Source organism: Lonchura striata, chromosome 5 (assembly GCF_050655825.1).
Source record: "Lonchura striata isolate lonStrDom1 chromosome 5, ASM5065582v1, whole genome shotgun sequence".
Taxonomy (NCBI): Eukaryota; Metazoa; Chordata; class Aves; order Passeriformes; family Estrildidae; genus Lonchura; species Lonchura striata.
The window spans coordinates 67956688-67974813 of NC_140707.1; the positions used below are offsets into that span (position 1 = coordinate 67956688).

At 43.1% G+C, this 18126-nt stretch overlaps 1 protein-coding gene across 11 annotated transcripts in view; it reads right to left on the minus strand.

Annotated features, from left to right (window-relative positions):
- The window catches only part of SYT16 (synaptotagmin 16), a 109422-nt gene that overhangs the window by 63980 nt on the left and 27316 nt on the right, over nucleotides 1-18126 (minus strand). For 5 of the 11 annotated variants that reach the window (XM_077783918.2, XM_085580914.1, XM_085580905.1 and 2 more), the window contains one exon: nucleotides 12072-12142. The gene's annotated coding sequence lies outside the window, so the exon portion shown is untranslated. Of the gene's footprint in view, nucleotides 1-4854; nucleotides 5526-12071; nucleotides 13786-18126 lie in introns of those variants that run through there. The other 6 variants (XM_085580907.1, XM_085580913.1, XM_085580909.1 and 3 more) reach the window with 4 other exon arrangements.

Here is an 18126-nt window from a genome sequence, read left to right on the forward strand (position 1 = left end):
TGTTAGAGACCAGAGCTGTACTCAAATGCAAATAAATCAAACAGGACAGAGGTCTCCACTTGCCCCTTCCAGATATCCTTTCACTTTCCAGCCTCTGCAAAAACTACCACAGTATCAAGGGACAGGCTGTTTTTTCTCACAGACTGCTCAGAGGAGAATTCCATCCTGAAAGAGGACACAACCTGGGTCTAAGAAAAAGTTTTTTCAAGGTATTGCACTTCTTAGGAAAATTTATAATTTAGCAGAATTTAATAGTCCAACAAGAGCACCTTTTCTCAGAAGGTTCTCAGCCTGCTCTCCCTGTAGTATGTTTGTCTTTGATCGTGTCCCAGGTTTGTTTTCAGTCACAGTACAACACAGAGATCAGAATCTGATACCTTTTGTCATAGCTGACACCAACACTGCCTCACTGGTAGAAAGGCAAGACTAGGACTGTCAGTCTGCCACCTTTCTTGAACACTGAAGTCACGCTTTTATTTTTTCCCTTTTCTTAAATACAACTTCTTTGTTGCCATGGTATCACTAATGCAGTATTTTGAGACAGGGAAAGAAGATAACTGTGCAGCATCACAGTGACACATCTATCAGCTGTCATCCTCTCAAAAAGGATAAATAAATAAGGATGCCAATGCAGAATTTCTCCACCCTTTAAAATTTTTTCCTCTCACATACAAGTCACTGTCTATAAAGCTCATGCCTTGGTTTTATTATAGAGAAGGTCAGAATTTCTCTCACAGCAAGCAGCGTCTGGAGTTATTTTTCAATTCCTTCTCTTCTCCCTATGCTACATGACACCAGCTGAGGTCCACACTCAAAAGAGAGCGGCACCTGCATGTTCAGAAAATGCCAGCCTGGCTCCCCATGTAAAACCATGCAGTGACTCTTTGCAAATCTTGCTTGTACAGTGATTTCTCCCTGAACTAACAGGGTATCCACTGGTGAGAATAATTCACATTCATCTCAACAGTGAGAGAAACAAAATTGGGCTCTCTGATGGGTGTCTCCTATATAACCACCTTTAGCTCCCTGTGATCATGTTATCCTTGTAGCCTTGGAGTCTTTCCTATCACTGCCAGAATTATTTTAAAACAGAAACCTTTACTAATTTAGCAAATTAAGGCCTGACACTCAGCACAATGGCACTTCCCTCCTTGGCTTGTGAGAATATTGAATCAGGTCCTTTTCAAAATTTCAGAGGTGGCTGTGCCCACCACTGGCACAATTCTGCTGTGTGAGTAAATCCAGGGAACAGTCACAGTGAGAGATGCTCCTGTCCCCAGGCACTCCCTGATTTGGGATCCAGATCCATTAACAGGCAACAGGAGACACAGTGACTTGATGAGATTTTCATCTCCCAGTTGATACAAAAGGAGGAATAATGTAATGAAATGGAAACTTTTATAAGCTGAATTTACCAGGGATTCTTTAACAGAGAAGGGAGCAGAGAGCAACAAGCAAAGCAGTGACAAAAGGTCAAACTGGAAGGACCTCTGATATGAGTCAAGAATTAAACAGTGATCACAGAGCTCTAGAGAATAAAAATAAGTATTTTACATTTGGAAGAGAGAGAAAATGGGAGGAGAAGGAGGAGAAAGGAGGATCTCAGTTGCTGTTATTTGGAGGGGATAAAGAAGAACAAGTTGTCCCCACTCAGAATTGAAGTGCTCTCACCTCTTCAAAGAGGAATCTAATTGGGACCTTTATATTCTTATTTTTCTCATCCACAAAACCTTGCTCTTAGTTTCACCAATTTGACCCAAAGCACAATGACTCATCACAGCAAAAGGCTGGACAGCAGCTTTGGGTTTTTTTCAAAGACCTAAATAAACCCTACTCCATCAATTGACCAAGGACACGCCACAGTAAACCTCTCACTGAAGGCTGTGCGTTGCCTTGGCAACCTGTCTGATCTCCATTGCTCCAGGGACTGGAAATGTGCTGCCAACAGGAGAATTTAGCTAATCAAACCAAATCTCTTAATATTTAGACGATTTCCCATCTGTGGAGAGTGGGCCACGTGCCAATGGAAAGCAGGGCACCCGCTGAACACCGCTCTGGCTCCTCCTTGACATGTTATTTGTTGGATCCTTGTAGGCCACTGACATCTCCTGGCAGGTACCAGAGGAGAAGAAAGGTGGCAAGGGACCACAGCCTCACACCTGCACTCAGCACAGCCTGGCAGGATGCAGGACCCTCACAATATCCATGCCTCAACCCCTGACCTTGGGAATTAAAATAAAGTTTCCAATATTGGCATTGCACACCCCCTTGGTGCTACTTCTTTGGAGCCTTCTGAAGCTGCTCCGTCCCTATTTCAGCTTCTATTAAATACATCCAGGCAGCAGTGGCAAACTGCTGACCAAAAAGAAAAAGGGAGACAAGCATGTGCCTCTCAACCTTCCTTGATCAGGGACTGCTGTCAAACTGCAGCACAGAGCACGTACTTTTTTCTAAAACTTCTAATTGGCAGTGCTAAAAGGGCAGCTTTGGTGGCTAATTTTGTCTTGAAAACATGACCAGCCATTGATTTTTATTTTCTTTTAAAGGAATAGCCAGGTCAATCTTTATAAAGATCCACTAAAGGTTTCTGAGCCCTGCATTTAAGCCCAGCCACAAATCCAGACAATCAGTCTGGCATTTAGCAAGCCAAGGGGACACAAAAAGAGGCATGAGGAGCAGAGGGGAGAGAGGAGTGTTCTACAGTCCTCCTGCTGCTGCTGAGACAAGAAATTCTGTGTGGTGGTGATGAGAGTCACATCCAAGAACAACCACCAGTTTCCATCTAACAACCACCAGAGCTCCATCACCAAAGATGGCCCTGACTGTGACCTTTCCACACAATTGCCAAAAGAAATCAGGGTGTTTGAGCAGCAGAGGTAGCTTTGGCTTTCAGCTTCTCTTTTCCTTCCTGGATCATTCTTTACAGCATCTCAGAGGAAACTGATCCACAACTCTCCAAACCCAAATGCCACAGATCCTGCAGGGAGGTTCATTCCACACAGGTTATTCGCTGCCAAATTAACTTCTGGTATAGCTACAATTGGCATGAGGGATCCTCAGGTGTTTTTTGAGCTGGTACAGAGGATGTCTGCACAGGAGAAGCTGCCCCACCACCGCTTCCTGGGACCTGGGCTAACCACCAGCCTCAGGCTCTGGCTTTTGAGGAGCAGGATGGAGGAATTGTTGATATTTAACAGGGAGGCCTGAAGCAGAAGGCTGCTGCTCATAAAGCAGGGTGTGATTTCAAAGAGAGGGAGTGTTGTGGGAAGACTTTTAGGCCTCTGGTATTGATCAAGTGACCTACGCCCGGAGAAAATATGTTCTAACAATAACAAAAACCATTAAACAAATGCTTGTGTGGGGGAAAAAAATGTCAGCAGTTTCTAGAGTCTGTGTATTCAACTGAGTGAAGAGCTGAGCAATTATTGTCAGCTTTTACCCTGGCCCTGGGAATATTTCTCATATTTTGTTCTCCACATAGGTATAAAGCAGTTAACCAGTTACTAGGGCTGCGTGGAGAAAGGAAGGAACTGAAGTCATTGCTCAGCTAACTCAGGGTTCTGTGACAAAGGAGAAGCAATGAAATCCTGCAGGCATAAAGAAGAGGGAAGCAGAGCTCATTTTAAATGGCCAGGAGAACAGCTCATTCCCTATGTGTGCCTTCCCAGTTTATTCTTTCCTACATTACACCTTCTTCTAGTCCACGGGAGCACGCACTCCTCAGCTTTAGTGAACCTGAGTTCAACCAAAAACTGAAAAGCTCAGCCAAACTGAATGAAAGATGAACCCTGACATTTATGCCTGAAATATCTTTCTCTACAGGACATGGAAAATCAAAAGGAGATTTAATAGGGATTTAATAGGGAGCAGGAATGATCTCAGAGAAAACAACTGCTGTAAGTCACCCTCCATAAAATCAACACGCAGGGCAGGACCCCAGCACTTCAAAACTTGGGGAAGGGCTTTCTCCAGATGGAAGTGCCTTTTCCAGATGCAAACAGCCACAAAGTAATTTCAGAGGATTAATTTGCATTAACAGGTTTCAAAGCATCTAAAGAGTTTCTTTCAAGCAAAAGCTGTGATGTCCAATTGTTCTCAGGGATAAATGGGGAGCTGTGCCACTTCAGAGCCAGGAGAAGGGAAGAGGGGAGGCAGATAGAAGCAACTCTTAGCCAGAACAGATGCAATGGAGATGGACTAAAATAGTCTGTGCACTCCAAGGGTTTCTGCAGCACCAACACTCCAGCCCAGCCAATGTGGGCAAACATCAACACACACACACACACACTGCAAAATCTTGACATAAAGGACCACAAGAATAAAGTGCAGCCTGTTCCTGGGATATTTTCAGATATACTGAGCCAAGCTATGGAATCTATTTACTATTTTATTGGGATCCCTTCAGCTGTTTTCCCCCACAGCCACCATGCCACATTAATTTCCTTTTTTCTTTGAACCTCTCTCAGTCCCAAACACTTGCAAGCACCCATGGCTTCCCTTGCACAGCAATCAGATGTACCCTCTGCTTAACAGGAATGTAAATACTTTGCACTTTTGTTACTCATTATGGATCTAGAGTTACAGTATACTACTACCTTAAAATAAAATCTGGAATGACAGCAGGAAACAGAATAATGTCAAAGTAGAAAACAGAAGAAAAGGCTTACTCCTATTTAATTCCTTGCAATTTCCAAGATCTTTGTATTTTAATAAAACCAAAGCAGCATGCAAATCCAAAGTTAGAAGTGAGGGTAGCATAGGATTTTCTTCTCAAACTGTAATTGTCTTGAAAGTAAGAAATGAGGAAAGCTATCTTCTCACTAAGAAGCAAAGCATTCCAAACACAAGACTTACCTAATCACACTTACATAAAGCAGCAAGATGAGTCTAACCAGAAATGGAATTTCCCAAGGAAGCTTTGAAATGTTTTGTTTATGAGAAAAGTCTTCTTCCTGGGTCAGTCTGCTAAATCCCTAGACTCTGTAGTACTCACATGAGCTGGGCAAAGCTGAAGAGAGGCACAGTCCTGAGTCTGAGAAACAGGAGTGGTGCTGGTGTTCTTGCCCTTTTCTCTGCATGTGCTTGTTGATTTAACATCCCAAGGAAGAAGGAACACTGCTGGTTGGTAAACATGTGACAGCCACCAAAGGAATGTGAGCCAGAGAAACGAGATAAAGCAGCCTATGCCACTTCCTAAAGGAGGTATTTTAATATTGTTGCCTCTCCTTTCCTACTGCTCTCACCATATGAGTGCTAGGTCTTTAGTCAAACAATTATCTTGCTGAAAATTTGCCTTAAAAAAAATGTTATTCATGTATCAGGAAATTGGAAATTGTAAGTGATTTTCTCTACTGTACAGCGATATCATTTATTACTTGGCTTAAATTCACTGTCTGGTAATAAGTATTTTGGATCCACTTTGGAAATGTACCTTTCCCATCCTGGATTCCCACAGATTTGCAGTAAAAAGGGTAAATTAAGGATCATTCACCTAAAGCAAAGGGAGCAGCCTGCCCCTTGCACTTGCCATGTTCAGGCAGTCATTACTTCCCTGAACTCTGCTCACCCTGGGGCCAGGCCCTGCTCCATCTCTGGGGGATCCCAGGCTGGAAGGGCAAAGCAGCTCTGTGCTTCCCAATGGGTTTTTACACAGAGGTAAAAGCTGGTTTTAGAGCAAAAAGTGTAAGAACAGCACTGATCCCAGTGCATCCCTTATTAATTTTAATTTTAAGGAAGGCTCTGTGTAAGCCTCATGTACCATGAGGACACATTTATTCTCTCTCTTCACTCCCCACACAACTGTTACTTTGAAGGTGCATTTTGGATGTAGTTTTGAATGCCAGCATGAGAAGAGTAATTTCCCCCTGATATTCAGGGCAAATCCTTCCTCAGTCTCTGTCTGCAAAAGGTCTCTCTGTAGTGAAACTGAAGCTCTTCCCAGCAATTCATTTATTGGTGTAAAAAAAAAATTGTTTCCAGCTTCTAGAATACCTGATGTTCCTCAAAAACAGCATGGAAAAGCTATAAAATAAAACCACACATCTGAATCCAGGTACTCAAAATACTCAAAGTATGAAAGAGGGTGGAGAACGTGTGTGGGATTCCTTAAAATCAGAGGGATTTGGGCACGTTGCAAAAGGCAGGCCTCAGAGACAGCAGAATGGTGATTAGACTAAGCAGTAGCTATAAGATTTGTCAGCAGAAAAATTAAAAGTAGAAGAGTAAGGACAAATAGAACAATGGTCTGTATATTAACACTTGGGTAGAATAACTCCCTAAGCTGCAGAAAAGTATATCTGGTGAGATATTAGGAAGGTCTAAGCTTAATAATGGAGCTCTGTGCATTGTATCTTGAGGCTTACAAGCAAGTAATGTATTCTAAATAAGCAAGCATTGTTTTAACCAAAGGTACATGTATTTATAGTGATTGGATAGAACTACTGTCAATATGCTTTTGCTTTGTGTGACTGGTCAAAAAGTTTATAAAGTAAGTTGTAACATTAAGTTCTTGGTCTGTTGCCTGGATGTGAGCTGCTGGCATCTTCCCATTGTCATAACCATGTAATGAGACTGATGCTAAAAAATAAACAGCTTGAGACACATGCCACAGCAATCCCGTCCCGTTCGTGACTTGTACATAGCCCCCAAACCCACCTTGATAAAGCTGGACAAAAAATGAGGGGAAGGGAGTACACAGATGTGGCTGCTCACAACCAAAAGGGCTTTGGCCTTACAGCCTGCAGCAATTTGTAAACTGGCTCTAATCTGCTCTCAGCAGTAGCTTGCCTTTCTAAGGCAAACTGCACCCTGAGGCAATTTTCTGCAGGTGTTCCTAATGCAGCTCTTCTTCCTCCCCCAAAAAATAAAAAGGTGTTCTGATGATCTTGTTGCTAAAAGCTGTTGCCTAGATCCCCCAAAAGCAGTCCAGACTGGCATCCTCAAAATAAAAGCTACTTAGAAAGAGCTCAAAAGGAGGAAGAAAAGTCCTCATTGGGCCGACCTCAATCCCCTGGATTTACATAAATCTGGCCATGGCAGAATCCCAATGGATCCCAGCTGGAAAGGGAGTCTGGCTCCATGGGCAGAGCCCTGGTGAAGAGCCACATGTGCCTTCCAGCAGGGCTGTCCCCAGACTCACAGCCTGTCCCTGTCCTGGGGTGCCCACATCAGGCATGGCTGAGTGGCTGTGCTGAAGAGACAGAGCAGGAGGTGGCAGCTGTGGGGTTGTGGCTAAAAATATGTGAGAGTGCAGCAGAGCCACGAGGGAAACACCAAGTCTGGTTATGTCAGACTGTCACTGGAGCCAGCTGAGTGAGCCACTTCATCCATCCATTGCCCTGGAGGATTATCTCATCTGCTAAGCCAAGGGGAAATTTCCCTGCTGATTGAGAATGAAGATGTGCAGAGCCAGGCTGCCTGCCCAGGTGGGCACACAGGCCTTTGGGTGCCTCCTTCCCTGTATTTCCAATGCTGCATGATTCAAAATAAATTTTCAAGTAGAAACTCCAGAAGAGAGGCTATGAAATAAGCTGCCGAAGAGAAAATAAGGTCTCAAGTTCAATAAGGTTTGCCCAGGTTTGCTGCAACAGAGAAGTTGCTTACTCCAGGCTTCTTCCCAATGATTGTTCTGTTATTCCCTTACTTTTGAACTCTTCCCTTTGCAACTTTCTCTCTATCCCCTAACAGGTTTTCTGTGGAAATGAGATGCTTATCCACTTCCATTCAAATTTCTCCAGAATTCATCAGGACTGTCACATTTATGGAAGGAAAAGGGAGACCATACAAGTCTACCACTCTGATTCCCATGTACTCAACTGCCTTTCTTCATCTCCCAAGAACATCAAGTTCTTACTCTATTCTTGAAACCTTCCTTTACAAAGTTGCAATGGGGAAAAATGTAATCCAGAAATAATACAACACAATAATGTTAAGAGAATAAACTCTCATCCTTGTCAACTCAACACTGCCCTTTCTATGATTGTTTGTTCCCAGAACTGTTGTGCTAAAAGAGCTGGAGCACAACTGGCAGGAATTCAAACACATTTTCAGATGTAGTCAGTTTTTATTATTCTTTGTCAACCACCAGCTAAACTGTAGATATATTCCCTTTATGTCCTACTAAATGTCAAGCTGATATTTTTAAAACCCAGGAAATGTGTTTCACATAAACCTTTACACCATTATTCCAAAGACCAAGCATCCTTTCACCTGGGAGCCCCTGGAATGGTTGTTCCCCCAGGAACAGGATGTGCTTCTGGCTTGCCCAAGCAGTGAGATCCCTTTCAGGCATCTCCTGCCCTGGGCCTGGATGAGAAATCAACCCTGACATGGCCCAGTTATGCCAAGAAAAAGAGTCTTTATGCTGGTGTGGCTGATTTAATTCCCTCACAGAGCAGCAGCCATGGGATACCTGCCACATACCTGATATTTAGCAGGCACCACTCTCATTGTAGTGCTTTGCAAAACAATTATTGGTGCAGCATTTGCTGGAGGTAACTTGGCTGAACAAAGCATGAATGTGCAGGGAAGGCAGGATGGCAGTAAAACTGCACACAAGCTGCAGTAAAACTGCACACAAGCTGCAGCAACTCACACTTCCACTTTGTTCAGTACATTAAGCCTTCTTCAACATTCTCTAGACTTGCATAAACCAAATACATTTCCCAGTGCTTGAACTTAAAGTCCAATTATTCTTCCTTCTCAGCCCCAAGCCTTATTAAAGAAAAATATAAGAGTAAAAATCAAAGTGCATGCAACAGAGTCAGGTCTCTGAGTCAAGAGCCCCAAAACTAGAAAAGCTTATGAAATAGAGCTCAGGGCAATGTACTCCTCTTGCCAAGGCATGAATATCTGAGTGAAACCTCTCTGGCACATCTTGCTGAGGTCAGTGTCTCCCAGTACTCCACTCCTCTGGGCCAGCTGAAGGAATGTGCCTGTGCTGGAGAGGTGTGAAGGCAGAAATGTTTGCACAACACATTTCTGCCCAAGTCATATTCACCTGCTGTCTGCTGGCAGGTACAGATGACAAGGCCTGAACTCCAGAAGAGGAGGAAACTCTCTTAGCAGAAGCTGTGTTTCAATTAAACACGTGTATGGACATCACAGCATTTCCTCACTAAAATTTCCATGAAGTAGCACAGACCAAGTGCCTGAAACCACACTTGAAAATTAACTGAAATGAGGCCATGAGCCATTAGCCACAAACAAAAGGGTTAGCTTCACCTAGAGTCCAAAATACCAACAAAATTTATGTGGTCACTGAGCCTGTAGTAGAGAAATCTGACCTGGCTTGCTGAAGTGTGCAAATAAAGAAGCTGTAGGTTATCAAGCAGTAATTTGATCTAATCATTTCCTTGTGGCTATTCCAGTAGGTGTTGCCTGATATCCAGGCAGTCGCTGTCCCTGTACACTTCACAAATGGGTTTTTGGATCCAATTCTGACTTTCACCCCAGGCTTGGACCTCACAACTCACTTATTCCAATCAAACAGTTTCCCAATAATTTAACAACCTCTGAAGTGGATCTGAGAGGTCCAGTTCACAGGAATTTGCAGAAGTTTCAGAAGAGAGGGTCTCTCTTGCAACCTGTATTTATTCTGCTGGGGGGAAGAGGGAAAGCCTGGAGCAGCACTCAGTTTTGTGGGATGCCCAGGAATTACAACTGAGTAGGCAAATCAACCCCTAAAAACAAAGCAAACAGGCCAATTCAAACTCCACATGAGGTAGATTTCCAAAAACATGTCTGTGTACACAAGGGTGATTCAAGTCTACTTAGAGACTTGAAAATCAGTGGCAAGGATTTTGACTTTCTAATTAAAGCTGGATGATTATTTTTTATACATATAAAAAAAAAATCAGCATTAAAAGAGATTGTTGACAGAAATGCAACCAAAACCATTACAGTTGCAAAGGAGATGAAGGAAGGCTGGAATTCCCCAGGAAAGTGGTAGGTTTTGATCAGAAATCAAGAAAGAAATAATCAGTGCTTCACATTGCAGCTAAGTCCACAAACTACTTTGTCAACATCAAACTAAATAGAAACATTGTGGGTTACACAAGACCACCTTACAAGCAAGAGTATGGACAAGAGCAGACCTAAATCTCCAAAAATGCAAGCAAAGTCACAGGCAATGGCTGTATTTAGAGAAGGAACCCAACAGGAACCCAAATACAGAGTCAGCACATGGGATAAAGCAACGTAGCTTGATGGATGTGACAGACAGACGTGGAATACAGGCAAAAGCCACCACTCCACCATGGGAAGTGATAGGAGAGGGAGATACCCTCCTAAGAGCTCTCTTGACAGAGATGAGGGAGACAGAACCAAATACCCCAGGAACTGAAAAACAAAAAGAGGAACCAGCAGACAGCAACATGTGAACCGATTTGGAACATTACCAAATCAGAGAAAAATGCCTCCAGAGTGACTTTAGCTAATTAGAACCCTTGCCATGTACAAACACTGCAGCTTAATCTCAGTCACACTGATAAGCAGCAGTATCAGACTGGAGGAAAAGGAACAGCTGCTCACCATACACAATGAAACCATTTGGAGATTCATGAGCAAGCACAGACAAGCAAAAAGGATCTCAAAGTACCAGGACTGTTATTGCAAAACCTTGACACGGCACAGGCACTGTCACCTGCCCATGCTCAGCACTCATGAATGGCAGCCAGGGATCTGCCTGGAGCACACCCTGGGTGTTGGAGTTCTGGATGCTGAAAATTTTAGACTTTCTGTGCTGACAGACTCTGACTCCTAGAGCACTGCATTTGACCTGAGGCCGTGGAGAAGGCTTCCAAAATTGAATTATAGCACTGGGATAGTGGGTGTGTAGTTGATTAGAAGTGTGTAATATCACAGGGTAGATAACGTAGAGTTTGGGGTTTTAGAATATAGTAATATATATGGAGCAAGATGGAGGTTTTATGGTGGAGGTTGGTCCTTCTTCACCTTCTTCATAGGTTTGGGTGTTCTTTTGTAATTGGACAGAAAAGTCCATATTGCGGACTTTGAGTGATTAGTTATTGTGTTAAAACTGAAAATAATTTAGGTGTAATTTCTTATTTGGTTAGTTTAGCCTTAAAAGACCTTGTAACAAGAGATAATTATCCATTTTGTGCCCTTTTAGTGAAAGACTACAGAACTCACTGCTGTGAGACTGTAAGATAGATAAGAAAAAATAAACATCTATCATCTCAAGTGCCTTCAATCCTGATCTCAATAGAGGCAGAAAAAGAAGTGGAAAACTGGCACCTGGGGTGCTGGGGGAAGGAGGATGCTGACCCAGCCCAGCTCCAGCCTGTTCTGAAATAAGACAGGAAGAGGGCAGGGAAATAAATACCTTAACAATGGATTTTAGAAGAATGGTCCTCGAAAACTTTTAGGAATGCTGAGGAGAAACTCAGATGCATTGGGGAATGTTCACGCCCCAGAAGACACAGGGAGTTCTCACTTTAGAGAGACCAACTATGCTTCCAGAGCCTTTGCAACAACTCTTATATTGAGCTGGTGCAATATTATTATCTAACAGCATTGGAAAGAAAACAAAACAGTGAAAAGACAGCCACAAGACTAACAGTGCAGAAAAATGTGCAGGAGGGATTCACCACCAGTTGTACAGGTAGTTCAATTCAGAATTTGACTGGAGGGCAAATAAAGGTTGTATTTTCAGTGTTAGCAACATGCTTTAGGTCAACATGCTTTAGGTGACAGAAAGGACACAAAAGTCATTAAGGAAAGCAGGCTGCTTCAACAAGACAAGCACCGAGGATCATAAACAATAAACACACCAGAGCTGAATGTGTCTGGACTCCAAATACCAAACAATGTGGAAGCAGTGGTAAAAATCAGCAGATGATATCCAGGGTGGTGAGAAATGGAACTAAAAGAAAGTTGGGGTACATTAAGAGACAGCCAAAATTGCCCACAGCAATTTGGTTTATTTAATTGAGTTTATACTGGTAAGCAAGAGGTTTGAACATTTGTTACAAGAAAGGGAAAGGATGTGATCTTCTGGAGCATCAGAAAAATTCAGCATCAACCAAACAAGAAACGTGCAGTTTGTTTACCCCTTTCCTGCAGAAAAATAAAGTCAGAATGGGGCTCAGAGGACCATCAGGGAGCTCATAAATAGGCCTGGCTGGAGAAAAAGAAAACAAAATCACTCCCATGTCACTCCTGACAGGATATCAGCAGTGGCTTTGTTGCCCTTGGGAGGACAGTGCCACAGACTCCAACTGCATCCCTGCACTGGCCTTTGGTTCAAAACACCCCAGCACAAAACACATTTACTTGAATGAGTTTGGCTATACAGGAGGAGTAAGTGTTTGCTGATGTTTATTCTGCTTATTTTTATCTTATTTCACAGTGCCTCTTCAATTTAAAGCTCTTAATAGATGTCAGTCAATATCACTGAATGGCTGTTACCTGCTGCATCTTGGCAAATGAGAACCTCAACTCAAAAATCACGTTCTACGTTTCAGCAGTATCAAACTTCAGAAGTTATCTAGATCAAAATTAAGTGCTTCAAATACAAATACCTTTAAACACTGAAAAACAAGTTTGAACTCTATTGCTTAGCCAATCAGTTTTCAAGGTATTGAAATCCAGGGAAAGATGACAGATTTCAGCTAAATTTTAATGCTATGGTCAAACTCCTGAGTGTAATTAATTAAAGCAACTACAAAACTTAGTTTTTAAATTACCACTTAAGGTAGCTAACTAAAGGAATTTTTATTATGTTTCAGAGATTATAATAATTGAAGTTTACAGTAAATCCACAGAGTCCAATAGAATTAACTGGCTGTAAATCTCAGAGCCTAAAACTGGTTTGCAAAGTAGCCTGTAAGTGATTCCCAGACTCTCTGCAAGGTGCCAGCCATGGAGAGAGCTAATTAGTCAGCCTTTGATTAATTGCCTGTTACATTAGAGCCAGGGTCAATCTACTCAATTAGGTGAATGTCTGGTGGAGACCAGAGATCTGAATCAAAACCTGCAGCAAAAGCTTTAGCACAAGAGGAGAATGTTCCAGCAGCTTTTCTTCCCTGCAAGGACCTATGTCCCTCAGGCAGCTGGCTCTCCAACCACAGCTGTGGATCATGGAATCCCAGACTGGTCTGGGTTTGAAGGGACATTAAAGGCTATCCCATTCCAGCCCTTTCCATGGGCAGGGACACCTTCCACTAGACCAGGCTGCTCGAAGATCCATCCAGCCTTTAACACTTCCAGGGATGGGGCATCCACATTTCTCAGCAACCTCTGTCAGGGCTTTACCACCCTCACAGTCAAGAATTTCTTCCTAAACCTGCCTTTTCTCAGTTTGAAGCCATTCCCCTCCTGTCCTGTCACAACATTCAAAGCTGCACCTTCTGTGCTGCCACCTCCAAACAGGCAAGGCTGGAGCTGCTGTGGGATAGGAGAGACAAAGGGGGGACACAGCAAGAAGAGGCTCAGTGGAAGACAAAACCCTGAATATGAGAAGCAGGAGAATGTCAGGGGAAATGGTGCAATGTGTTACAAAAACCCCACAGATTAAGATTAGTTTAAAACCTACCAGATTGTGACACTGTCCACAGGGTGACTGGGTATGGAGACAGAAATAAGGAATGATTTGAAACTAAAGTTATACCACACAGACTGGGAAACTGTCTTGACAGGGTGCTGAAAACACTGCATTTTTATACATTATAAATAACTAGTTAAAAACCTGTAATAGAAGAGCAACTTGTCCCCAGCAACACATGAGTATGGCTATTCTTCAACACTCTATAGAAGAAATCTAAGTAATAAACCTGGATTTGAAAAAGGAGGACTACATAAAAATCAGTGTAGCATTACCATGAAGTAGGTGGAAAGACAGAAATACTTCAGGAAACCATGTACAGGTACTATAGGAAAGTATCAGGACACTTGTTAATTCAAAATATTATAAAAGGACCAAAAAAATCAATTTGTTGATTGGGATTGAACGGTTACTTAAGGCAATTACTGGTAGTAAAGCAAAAAACAAGAAAAAACTCTCCTTCAGAATGTGAACATCGTGTTCAGAAGAGGAAAAGAAAAACAGATGGTGAACTTCTGTCAAGTTCAATGTGGAATCATAGGAGAACAGACCAAAAAACAACTGTGGTCAGCAACTTTCTAATGGCATAAAAATTTAATTACAGCTCCTTTTCAAGTGTTGCAGGAAGAGGACTCCTTTCTGAAAGCTGGTGGGGTCACCAGTGATGGTGGACCAAGATCACTGATGATGATAAGCCTAGAGTAGGAAAGCCAAATTTTGCACCAGTGTTACCTGCAGAGAAGTTGAAAGATGTAATTCAGGACTATTTTCACCCAGAAAAGGGATCTTGGTGACTGCCCAAATAGTTCCTTGAAAATAGCTCAACGTTCAGGAGCAAAGCAAATAAAGAAACATGAAAACTAGTAAGACCACAAAAAGTATTGCCATTACAAATTCACGTGTTCCCCTTCCTTCACTAGAGTGTAGAAGTCTTAAAAAACTTCTTAAAAAACTTAATAGACACCCCCCCATTATAGCACCATGCTGGTACAGGCAACTTGGGTAATGAGGGGTCTGCAAGAGCTTCTGCTCAAGGAAAAACTTAATTTTGTCAAATAAAGAGGTAATCATGGGATCAGAGTAAATGGAGAGGTAAAAAAACAGGGGTAATAAGTGTTATGGAGGTGGCTGTTCTGGTTTGAAGACAAAACCAGTGAGAGACCCCAAGTCAGAAATACAATTTACTAGGAAAAGTGAAAAAGAAAACAAAATACATGCAATAATACAAAAGAAAAACCACAGTCAGAGTCAGAATACAATTTGACACCCCTTTGGTCAGGGTGTTGGTAGCAGTTCAAATTGGAATGGCTGCAGTCCTCCTGGAAATCCAGCAGAAAAGCCTGAGTCCGGTGTCCCAAAAACCCAGATTATATCCAGGTAGGAATGCTTGGCTCCTCCCTCTGGGTGGAGCACCTCACAGTGGGATGCTGTAACTTTTATCAGTCACGAAGTGACATTCAACAGGGCATTGGCATCAGATGTCTCCCCGGAGGGAGAATTGGCTGTGGAAGAGATAAGGAAAAACTGCCCACTTAACAGAAGACAGCTGCCATACAGATGGCAATGGAATATCTTGTCTTGCAATCTGGGACGAATTAGGAATGAATTGTAACTACACCTTTCTAGAAAACAACTAGAGGGAACACAGCAAAATGAACAGGTATCGGGTACAAATCAAAATGCACAGAAATAAGGTTTCAAGCAACACAAGACTATGGAACTCACTCCTGCAGGCATTACACAGCCTGGAAGCTTAAGTATTTCAAAAACTAAACAGATAAATGGGTTCATCATAGGCCATCAAATACCAAATATAATCTCTGGGTTAGAAAGTCCCAAGCTGCTGATTGGCAGAAACTGGGAACACAAAGCCAGACTCTGCTCTTAAATATTCTCCCCAGGTACTTGCTACCAGCCAGCATCAGGGATTTTGTTTTGACAAGGCACAACCACTCTTCTGGCACTGCACCACAGATTGCTTTCTTCTTTAACTTTTAAAATTATTTTTAAATTAAAAATAGTCTGAACCCATAGGATTGCAAGCTGTTAACAAACTGTAAAAAAAATGAACTGCTTGGTTTTTAGCTTTCACTCAGTAAATCAAAGAAAATAACTTTCTTCAGTAGTTTTACCTGTCCAATAAACCTTTCTGATCATTTGCTAGATTCAGGGGCAGCAGTCCCAGCAGGAATGGTATCTGAAAGCTAATTTCCACTGCTAATTACCCAGCAGCTAACAGAGGACCACACCACCCAACTGGTGTGCTACGTACGCTGCAGTCAGTACAGTCCCCTGGTCCTGCAATTCACCTTTACATTATCACAGATGTTCCATAATGCCAGATCACCCCTGAACTAGGGTGAGACATTCATCTGGAACATTATCTTTATTCATTCTGGTTTTCCTGAGGTGCTCTCAGTTTCTGCTAGGCAGCACAGGGACAGGTCACCACTCTGGTAATGGATCCTCTGCCAGGAGGGCAGAACCAGTTCTGGGCTCTTCAGTACAGGAGAGACAAGGAGTTCCTGGGGTGTTCCCAGGAGAGGCTACAAGGATGATTGAGGGACTGGAGCTTCTCTCTTATGAGGAAAGCTGAGGGAGCTGGGCCTGCTCAGCCTCAAGAAGAGATGACTGAGAGGAGACCTCATCATTGTATTCAAATGTCTTTAGGGTGTCAAGAGCATGGGCCAGAGGCAACAGGCAGAAACATACGCTGGAGTTCCACCTGAACATGAGGAACAACTTTTCTCCTGTGCAGTGACTGAGCACTGGAACAAGTTGCCCAGAGAGAGTGTGGAGATATTCCAGAACCATCTGGACACAGTCCCGTGCTGTGTGCTCTGGGATGGCTGTGCTGGAGCCAGAAGATGGGACAAGGTGACCCACTGAGGTCCCTTCCAACCTGACCCATTCTGTGCTTCCATCTACCAGGACATCAGAATCCTCTCCTCCAGCCTGGGGTCTCCTCCATGCCAAGGATAAACACTTAAAGTAGTTGTTCTCCTGGCCAGGTGTGGCAAGCACCTTTCTCTCCCTCTCAGGATTTTTCATAGAGGTGCACAGACAGAAAGAAAGAGAAAACAATTTCTAGTTCTGCTCTTTGTTTTTCCTATGTGGAATGTGTTTGGAGAGTTGTTTAACTGGGGTGATTGCTTGATTGGATTCTGGTGAGGATTGTTTGAGCTCAATGGCCAATCCAACCCACCTGGGGCTGGACTATGGAGAGAGGGTCACAAGTTGGGAGAGAGTTAGAGTCAGAGAAAGTAGTATGTAGTTTTAGTATCCTCCTTTTATATAGTATATTGATGTATTTTAGCATAGTTATAATAAAGAAATAATTCAGCCTTCTGAATTGAGTCAGACATTGTCATTTCTTCCCATTGGGTTTGCCTGCATTTACAATAGCCAGGTAACATCACTCCAGCACTGCCAAAACCACTTCCATCTTTCAGCCTCCCCCATGTGCATGTGAGCAGTGGGACACTCAGGAGACACAGAGACTTTCATGGATGGGCTTTGCTGCCTGATGGAGAGGTCTGGAAACCAGAGCACAGAGCACCAGCCCAGCCCTGCCCACTGCCTGTTACTTGCCCTGATGGGCATGGAAACCACAGAAGCTTTAGTGCACCTTCAATGATCCTTTGTGGGTCTCTTCCATCTCATGTCATTCTGTGATTCTGAGGCAGAAACCAGCCCAAGAATAACCATTCCATTTGAGGGGAAGGGAAGTTGGAAAACATGTGATTATTTTTTGAATGAAAAACATTCAACTTGGAGAGAAAGTCTTCATGTCAGCCTAGATTCCTTTGGCCTTCCTGGCACAAGTGGGGAAACACAGCTGAGTAGGGGAAAAAAGAGATGGGGAGATAGAATGAGGATGGAAGGAAAAAGGGTGAGAAGATAAACTAGAAAAGGAAAAGCAGTTGGCAATGTATTCCCTCTCAACTCGGTAGCAACAGTTCAGCTTCCAGCTTTTAAAAGAGAATTTCTCCCAGAAAAATGACAGTATATTTTATTTATCTTTTTCTTTGATGCTGCCAAGCTTGGCTGCCAGCAAAATAAGTTCTGAATAAAAATGTTTTGACCAGCTTTGCCTGAAACACTCAATTAGTGGTGAAGGGCAGAGCAGGAATTGGTGGGGGAAAGAAAAGAGGCCAGCAGCTGGGCAACAAACAAAGCCAGGCTGACAGAGAAGCTGGCAGCACTCCGGCCACCAGGCACCTGACAAACCTGTGTTCAAGCTAAAAAATCACCCTTTATTGCAAGCAAGGCTTAGCCTTTCAAGGATGTCCTGTACCATCTTCTCCAAGGAACTCCCTCCAGGGTGCCAAGGCCCCTCAGACCCTGCTGAGTGCTCTGGTGAAATCTGCAGGGCCTGGGTTTAGCAACAGGGATGGACAGCACTGAAAATACATCAGGAGGCTCCTTAGCAGCCAGTCATCACAATGACAGTCACCAGGCTGGCTTAATATGACTCCAACCACGCTCCATGCACTCAGGTAACAGCTCAGATATAGCAGTAGGTCAGCCTCTTTTCAGTCCTCAGATTCACCCTCTTCCTT